Consider the following 8,875-nt stretch of genomic DNA (forward strand, 5'->3'; position numbering starts at 1 on the left):
TACTTCGCTGAGCAGCAGGTAACTAAACCTCTGAGAGCAATCCCCAGAGCTGAAGTCAAATGAGAAGCAAGCAGGGGCCTGCAGAGGGCTGAGTTAGTCACCGAGGCCAAGAAGAGTGCAGCGGTTTCAGGAGGAGATTCCTAAATCAGTGCAAAGAAAACCCAAAACCTCCCTTCTTGCTCAGCTGGTCAAAAGATGCTTAGACCTTGATTGAGCTTGGGAGTGGATTATGAGAGGAGGAGCGTGGTGGAGTGGGTAAGGGGAGAGTAGATTCAGGAGAGGTTAGAAAACCAGGCCGCGGACGCCAGAGGACTCTCCTCTCCCACCTCAGTTCCCTCGCAGCAACACCTCGAAGCGCTTCAGCTCCCTGCAAACTCCATGCCCGCCACGCCACCAAGCCGGGCTCCGAGGTCTCACCTGTCCCCACCCCGGGGTTCCCGGGACGATGGCTCGGCGCCGCCTACCCAGCACCACCCCGGCCCCCACTTCCAGGGACGCCGGGGTGTCCGGCTCCCCGCTTCCAGGGACGCCGGGGTGTTGCCCTGCATCGACCGGCAACCACTTCCGGAAAGGCACCAGCCTAGCAACTGGGAGTCCCGCCTCTACCAAGAGCCAATAGGTCGCTGACTAAGAGCCCTGGCATTGGATTGGCTGAAGGTCCAGTCAGATCACGCAGGCTTTGCCGGTTGCTTCATGGAAGTTGTAGTTCAAGATAGTGAATGAGACCAACTCCACCATCACCATCATCACCATCACCATCATCACCATCGCCATCACCATCACATCATCATCACCATCACCATCACCAAGGAGTTAAAAGAGAGACCAGAATGTAAATAAGAGAATTTCTTCCGCGGTAGGAAGGAAGCATGCATAACAGTAGTGTGAATCATCCATCATTTAAAGACTGCCATTTTGCCGGGCGTTGGTGGCGCACGCCTTTAATCCCAGCACTCGGGAGGCAGAGGCAGGCGGATCTCTGTGAGTTCGAGGCCAGCCTGGTCTCCAGAGCGAGTGCCAGGATAGGCTCCAAAGCTACATAGAGAAGCCCTGTTTCGAAAAACAAAACAAAATAAATAAATAAAAATACAGATCATCATTTTTATAAAGTGTGAGTAAAATCTGGTGAACAACAGTGATTGCCAATAGTCAACCCACTGACTAGGCCTTTAATAGAAGAACTGGAGAGATGGCTTGGTTATTTAGAAAGCTGGCTTCTTTTTCCTTCTAATGTGGGTGGGTGGGACATGCCTGGTGGCACAAGCGTATCCCTAGCACTAGGGATACAGAGGCAGGCAGATCTCTGCGATTTTGAGATCTGTACAGTGAGTTCCAAGCCCGCTGGGACTATTCAGTGAGACCCTGTCTCGGGGGGGGGGGGTGTATGGGTGTTTTATCTACATTTGTCTGCACACCTGGTGCATGCCTAGTGCTCATGGAAGCTATAAGAGGGCATTAGAGCCTCTGGAACTGAAGTTATAAGCAGTTGTGCGCCACCTGGTGGGTGCTAGGAACCAAATCTTAGTCCTCTGCAAGAACAGCAAGTGCTCTCAACAGCTGAGCCCTCTCTCCGGCCCTGCTGCTAACTTTCAAAACTAGTCCCAGGCCACTAGAGTCTAGCCCTAGTGGAAGCACTTAAGGGTGTTGTTACTATGGATCTCAAACCAGAGATCAGGGTGTGTTTCTTGTGTTTCTTGTGTTCAAATCTTTCTGCTGCCATCCAACCTACAATTCCTATATTCTCACCACAGATGAAATAATAAAATAATAATAATAATTAATAATAATAATCACATGTCCTCCTCCTGTCGCTGAGGGACTAAGATGCCAGACTTGGAAGGGATGCCAAGGCTCACCAGACCATCACCACAGACCTAACTAAACAGGGCCCATATCTTCTTATACCCAAGAACTTGGGGTATATGGCTGGAAAGATAGCTCAAGGGTTACCAACACTGCTTTTTCCAAAGGACCAGAGCTTGATTCCCAGCACCCACATGACAGCTCATAGTGCTGTAATTCCAGCTCCAAAGGATCCAGCACCCTCTTCTGGTCTCTACTGGCACCAGGCACACACGTGGTACACAGACATACCTGCAGCAAAACACTCAAACACGTAAACAAATGAAATATTTTTTAGAGAAGAAGCCCAGCATGATGGTGCACACCTTTAATCCCAGCACTCAGGAAGGAGGGTCTCTATTGAGTTCAAGGCCAACCTGGTCTACATACTCTGTTCCAGCGCTATATTTGGAGATGCTGTCTCAAAAAAATAAAGAAGAGAGAAAAAATGGAGAAGTTGGGTTGGAAAGATGGCTCAGTGTTTAAGAGCCTTTGTTGCTCTTCTAGTGGACCCATGTTAAGTTCCCAACACTCATGTCCAGGAGCTCTCAACTGCCCATAACTCCAGTTCCAAGAAGATCCCATGACTCTGGGATGGGTAAGCACTTGTACACACACACACACACACACACACACACACACACACACACACACACACACACAAACACACACAATTAAAAATAAAACATAATAAATGAAAAGAAAGAAAAGTTACATTCCAGGCCAGCTTGAGGTATGCCAAAAGCCCTCTTAACTGTTGTTCCTTATAACATTTTTCTAGGGTGGTGGTGGCACGCATCTTTAATCCCAGCACTAGGGAGGCAGAGGCAGGCAGATATATCTCTGTGAGTTGAGGCCAGCCTGGTCTACAGAGCTAGCTAGTCCCAACATAGCCAGGGCTGTTACACAAAGAAACCCTGTCTTGACAATATATTTTTAGTGCCTGTTTTAGGAATAGAAGATTTGCAGGGAGGTGGTGTTGAACTTTAATCCCAGCACTCAGGAGGCAGAGACAGATAGATCTCTATGAATTTAAGGCCAGCCTGGTCTACAGAGTAAGTTCCAGGATGGCCAGGAGAAACCCTGTCTCCGAAAAGCAAACAAAAACAACTTTTTCTCTCTCATGGAAAGAGCTAGAAAACAGTCCTCAAAAAATAAGGGATGTGGGCTGGAGAGATGGCTCAGAGGTTAAGAACACTGCTTGCTCTTCCAGAGATCCTGAGTTCAATTCCCAGCAACCACATGGTGGCTCATAGTCATCTGTAATAAGATCTGGTGCCCTCTTCTGGCCTGCAGGCATACATGCAGGCAGAACACTGTATACATAATAAATAAATAAATCTTAAAAAATAAAATAAAATAAAGGATGCTATGGATTTGTCATCATACTGGTGAGCAATTTGTGTTTTATTCAGTTTCTCCCAAGATCGGTATTCAGAAATAGAAAACATTTAAACAAATGCCATTGGGCAACAAATTGAAAAGGTAAGGCTGGAGAGATGGCTCAGAGGTTAGGAGCACTGACTGCTCTTCCAGAGGTCCTGAGTTCAATTCCCAGCAACCACATGGTGGCTCACAACCATCCGTCATGAAATCTGGTGTCCTCTTCTGGTGTGCAGATATACATGAAAGCAGAATGTTGTATACATAATAAATAAATAAAATCTTTAAGAAGGAGGAGGAGGTAAGCAGGAACCTGTGGCCAGGTTGGTGCCAGAAGGTCATGCTGTCACCAGGGCCACACCAATCTGAATGGACTACGGTTCCCACCTGGAGCCATAGTGTAGTCCAGTCCAGGGCTGCTGCTGAGGGTCATGTCTGGGTCTGAGGTCCTGCCACAGCCAGGTCTATGTTGATGTCCATGACTCCTGATACCATCCAAGGCAAGACTGATGACAGGGATCTAGGCCAATACCTGGGACCATGTTGGTGTCCAAAAGTCATGCTGCCATGGGAGGCCATGCCAATCTGAGTGGCCTGTGCTGTTATCTGGGGCCATGGTGACATCCAAGCCCAGGCTGCTACTGAGGACCATGACTGGGTCTGTGGTCCTACCACAGCTGGGTTCTATGTTGATGTCCATGGCCCATGGTACCTCCAAAAGCCCCATGGTCTGGGCTGAAACCTGTGTGGCCATGTTGGTGTCTGAAGCCTGTGTCACCACTGGGGCCCTGCCGATCTGGGTAACCTGAGCTGCCATGGTATCTTATGGTCCTGGCTACTGCCAAGGGCATGTCTGAGTCTGTGTTTCTGCTGCAGCTGGGATCTGTGATAATGTCCATGGCCCATGTTACCACAGGGGGTAATGGGAGCTATACAGTGTTGAAATCTGAGGTCCATGTTGAACTGGTCCCGTCCCTCATGGCCCTGAGATAGCTGGCTCTCACTGCATCAGGAGCGCTGGTCCCACTCACACACTTGGGAGAGATGGCCCCACCACTCACCACACACAGGTCTGGAGAGCTGACCAGGATGGCATGGACCTAGAAAATATGTCCCTGCACCCAGTGGCCCCCAGCTCAGGTATCACCGTCACCCACATCCTGGGCCTTGGGTTGGCCCACCCTAACGTCTACCCCATCTATGACCTGCTGGAGCTCGTGAAAGGACTGGCCCTACAGAACAATAACTGCAGAATCTACGTGATTCAAGGTAACAGCAGGATGTCAGAGAGGAGTTTTGGGGAGGGTCCAGTGATGATGATAATCTGCCAGAGGCCTTGAACCAGACCGATGACTCATTGCAATGAACATTTTGGGGGGGGGAGCTGATTGTGCAATATGTGTCACACTGCAGCTCTGGATGCCACTAGGATGAATGAAGAGGTGTTGCAAAGACAGAAGAGCAAGGTGGGTTTTTGTTTGATTGGTTGATTGGTTGTTTGGTGGGTTGGTTGGTGAATTGGTGAATTGGTTGGTTGGTTTTGTTTGTAATTAATTTGGGGGGACATGCTTCAGGGGTGAGGGGCAGGTATGGAAAGACTAGGATGTGAGCAGGATTGGGATACATAATGTGAAATTCCCAAAGAATCAATAAATAATTATGTTTAAAAAAAAAAGAAGGTAAGCGGGGAATTGCAAAATTAACACATCAGCTGACAAACCAGTAGTATGTTTATAGCTTCACTCACTGAAATGAGAAGCTAGATTACAGGCCTGTACTAGCAAGCCATCTTTACAACTTATTTTTTTTAAGCCAGGCTTGGTGGCACACTCCTTTAATCCCAGCACTTGGGGAGGCAGAGGCAGGCAGATCTCTGTGAGTTTGAGGCTGGCCTGGTCTACAAAAGCGAGTTCTAGAACAGCCAAGGGCTACACAGAAAAAAACCCTGTCTTAAAACTAGAAAGAAAAATTTTTCCTTATTTTTTGCATGTGATTTCAGGTGCACTCAGAGGTCAGAAGTGTTATATTCTCAGGAGCTGGAGTTACAGGCAGTTGCTTGATGTGGATGCTGGGAACAGAACTTGGAACTGGGTCCTTTTGCAAGAACAACATGCATTCTTTTTTATTTTATTTATTTTAGGCAGGGTCTCACCATATGTCCCTGGCTGGCCTAGATCTCTTTTGTAGGCAAGGCTCACTTCAAATTTAGAGATGTCTGCCTGCCTCCACATTCTGGGATTAAAGGAATGTACCACCAACTGAGGGCAACAGGCACTCCCATCACACTCATCCCCCACCCCCAGAGGGTTTCTCTGTATAATAGCCCTGGCTGTCCTGGAACTCACTCTACAGACCAGGCTGGCCTCAAACTCTCAGAGACCCACCTGCCTCTGCCTCCCGAGTGCTGGGATTAAAGGTGTGAGCATTGGCAGCTGCCACAACTCAAAGCAATCCGTACCCTTAACCAAGGGCATAGAAGGGCGGGGTTAGGGCAGGGCAGGGCAGGGCAGGGCAGGGCAGGGCAGCAACCCAGTGGGGGGGAAGGGGAGGTTCAGAGGCAGATCTGTCACCTTTTTTGGACAGTTTCATTGGTTTGTAGGGGCTCCTTGTGTATTGTAGTCATTAACCATCTGTCTCCCCATAGTGCAGCAAATGATTCCTAGTATGTGGCTTGTGTTTTGTCTTTGTAAATATCACTTTTTTTTTCTCAGTAGTGTGGTAACACTACTGACAGCTAGACTTCACTGAGTGTTCACAGTATGCCACACCCCATTTAAGTGCTTTAAACAAATTACTTCATTAAGGTTTTGCCTTTTGTTTTTCTAACACAGGCTCTCACTAAATAGCTCTTGCTGGTCTGTGACTTGTTTTGTACACAGACCAAGCTAGACCAGGCTGGCCTAGAGCAATGGAGAGCCTCCTAAATGCTGAGATTATAGGTGTGTGTCACCCTGTCCACCTTCTCTCAGTTATTACAAGGCTCATGTCACTGTTACCCTAGGTTCCAAATGAGGGACTTTGAAACAGAAAGGTGAAGTAAGAAGACTGTCTCCCAGATAATAAGTAGGAGATGAGGATGTTGCTTCTGAGTCTGCAGACAAGTCATATTTAAGGGGAAACCTGTCCAATTGGTTTTTTCCTCATAAGTTTTATTAAGGAGGCTTTTTAAAGGTTTACTTATTTATTATGTATACAGTGTTCTGCCTGCATTGCCTACATGCCAGAAGAGGTCACCAGATCTCATTATAGATATTTGTGAGCCACCATGTGGTTGCTGGGGATTAAACTCAGGATCTCTGGAAGAGCAGCCAGTGGTCTTAACCTCTGAGCCATCTCTCCAGCTGCCCTAAGGAAGCTTTCTTTAACATAAGACTGTAAAAATATTCTATATTCTAGTTCTATTTTAATATTAAGCTCTTTAGTATATTTGAAGCTTATTTTTGGACGAGATGTGAACTTGGATTCCTCTCCTTCCAAGTGGATTGCCGATTGTCCCAATGGCAGCCACTGGATAATGCATCTATTCTCCTATGATATGAATGCTATCTTTATGCACACTCCATCCCCACAAATACATTAATCTATTCATCAGTATTGTTTTCAGTGCTGGGGCTCAAAGTCAGGCCTTTGGACAAGTGCTTTGCCATTGAGCCACAGCCCCAGGCTTTTTTTTTTTTTTTTTTTTTTTTTTTTGAGATAGAATCTTGCTAAATCAGTCTTGAATTCATTTTATAGCCCATGCTGGTTTTGAACTCCAAATCTTCTTGCCTCAGTGTGCCATTTACCCAGGGACATAGGCCGCACTATATTCCCTTCTTTATATATGTAACCAAGGCTGGCCATGAACTCCGGATCCTCTTGTCTGTACCTCCCAAAGCTGAGATCAAATTTTCTCAGCTTACTGAGTTGGCAGGGCTGATGTAGACTCTGTGGGTAAGAGGGCTGACAATGCTTGGCATGATGGCTCACCTGTAATGCCAGTACTTGGGAGGCAGACGCTGGAGAGTTGCTGAATGAGACCACCCAGGGCTATAGAACGAAATCTTGGAAAGAGAGTGAGAGTAAGTGAGAATAAGACCCTCCCTTTCCCCTGATTAACTTCATAACTTTTACTGGGAGTTGAACTCAGGGCCTTTCACCTGCTATAATTATATGCCATTGACCCCTACCCCAGCCCTTAGCTACCTTATTTAAGAAGTTTCCTTTTACCAGGCGGTGGTGGCACAGCCTTTAATCCCAGCACTCAGGAGGCAGAGGCAGGCAGATCTTTGAAGTCGGGGCCAGACTGGTCTACAAAGTGAGTTCCAAAACATCCAGGACTATTACACAGAGAAACTCGGTCTTGAAAAACCAAAATAAATAAATCACTAAATGAATAAATAAGTAAATAAATAAATAGAAAACCTCTCAAGACAGGGTTTCACTGTGTAGCCCTGGGCTGTTTATTTTTATAAGAATGACTGCTAAATTTTATCAAAGGCTTTCTGAATGAAAGAAAAACAAAGTAATAAAAAGAAAGGAAAGATCCAGGTGGTGGTGGCACATGCCTTTAATCCTAGCACTCCGGAGACAGGCAGGCAGACTCCATGAGTTTGAGACCAGCCTGCTGTACAAAGTGAGTTCCAGGACTATTACACAGAGAAACCCTGTCTCAAACCCTCCCCTCCCAAAATAAAGGAAAGGAACATGACGGATCCCAGGTATGATGGAGGAGAAAGTCTATTATAGGTGTGTGGGAGACCATAACCAGAGACAGGGACATCTGGGGGAGTCCAGAGTGGGCATGACCCTGAGCCATGTGAGGGGCGGGGGAAAGGGGGGGAGGATCAGAGAGGGGAGAGAATGGAACCAGGTGCAGCAACCAGGAGGCCCAGAGGTACAAAGAAAGCAGGTAACCAAAATGGTTGGATCATATAGGGAAGAGCAGCCCAGCCATCAGGGTAGAGAGTTCAGGATAGCCACCAGCCAGGAGGGCCCTGAAGCAGGCAGAGACTGAGGGATGCAGGGAGAACCTGGCAGCCAGGTCTGCTTTGATATGTTAAATAGGCACCTCAACCATTTGTCCATGTTTGAAACCTGACACTTCCCACTTCTGATAAATAATATGATGGCATTATCACACTGTTTTCCTCCTTCAAGTTGTGGTAGCTCCGCAGCTTTTCATCTTAAGCTTTTAATCAAAAAATATGTTGCTATGTCTTGGAATGCTAATACTTGAAAACTTTCCGAAGCAATTGATCCTGATGAGATCTGATTGATGAGAAGTGATCAGTTGGGTCATGAGGATTCATGGCAAGAAACCATCAAAGGCACAAATGGAGACATGGAAGAGACAGCCTCCCCACAACTGTGGCAGGTCAACTGTTCTAGACAAAACAGGCTGCAGGTCTCCCTGTTGGAACCTGGTGAGTTGTGGCATGCTCCCATCCCTTAATCTTTCTCCTCCAGTCTCTGCTCAGAAAATACTTCCTATTTTAAATGCCACCTCATCTGTATTCCAACTTTTTGTTTGTTTTCTTTTTTGGTTTGGGTGTTTGTTTGTTTGTTTGTTTTTCGAGACAGGGTTTCTCTGTGTAATAGTTCTGGCTGTCCTGGAACTCACTCTGTAGACCAGGCTGGCCTGGAACTCACAGAGCTCCTCTTGCCTCTG

At 46.9% G+C, this 8,875-nt stretch overlaps 1 protein-coding gene across 13 annotated transcripts in view; it reads right to left on the reverse strand.

Annotated features, from left to right (window-relative positions):
- Cep164 (centrosomal protein 164) overlaps positions 1–567 on the reverse strand; it is a 68,864-nt gene extending 68,297 nt beyond the window's left edge. For 10 of the 13 annotated variants that reach the window (XM_035443646.1, XM_035443645.1, XM_035443644.1 and 7 more), the window contains exon 1: positions 418–567. The gene's annotated coding sequence lies outside the window, so the exon portion shown is untranslated. Of the gene's footprint in view, positions 1–326 lie in introns of all 13 variants that reach the window. The other 3 variants (XM_035443640.1, XM_035443638.1, XM_027412026.2) reach the window with 2 other exon arrangements.
- Between the last annotated feature and the right edge of the window lie 8,308 nt (positions 568–8,875).

Source organism: Cricetulus griseus, chromosome 4 (genome assembly GCF_003668045.3).
Source record: "Cricetulus griseus strain 17A/GY chromosome 4, alternate assembly CriGri-PICRH-1.0, whole genome shotgun sequence".
Classification (NCBI taxonomy): Eukaryota; Metazoa; Chordata; class Mammalia; order Rodentia; family Cricetidae; genus Cricetulus; species Cricetulus griseus.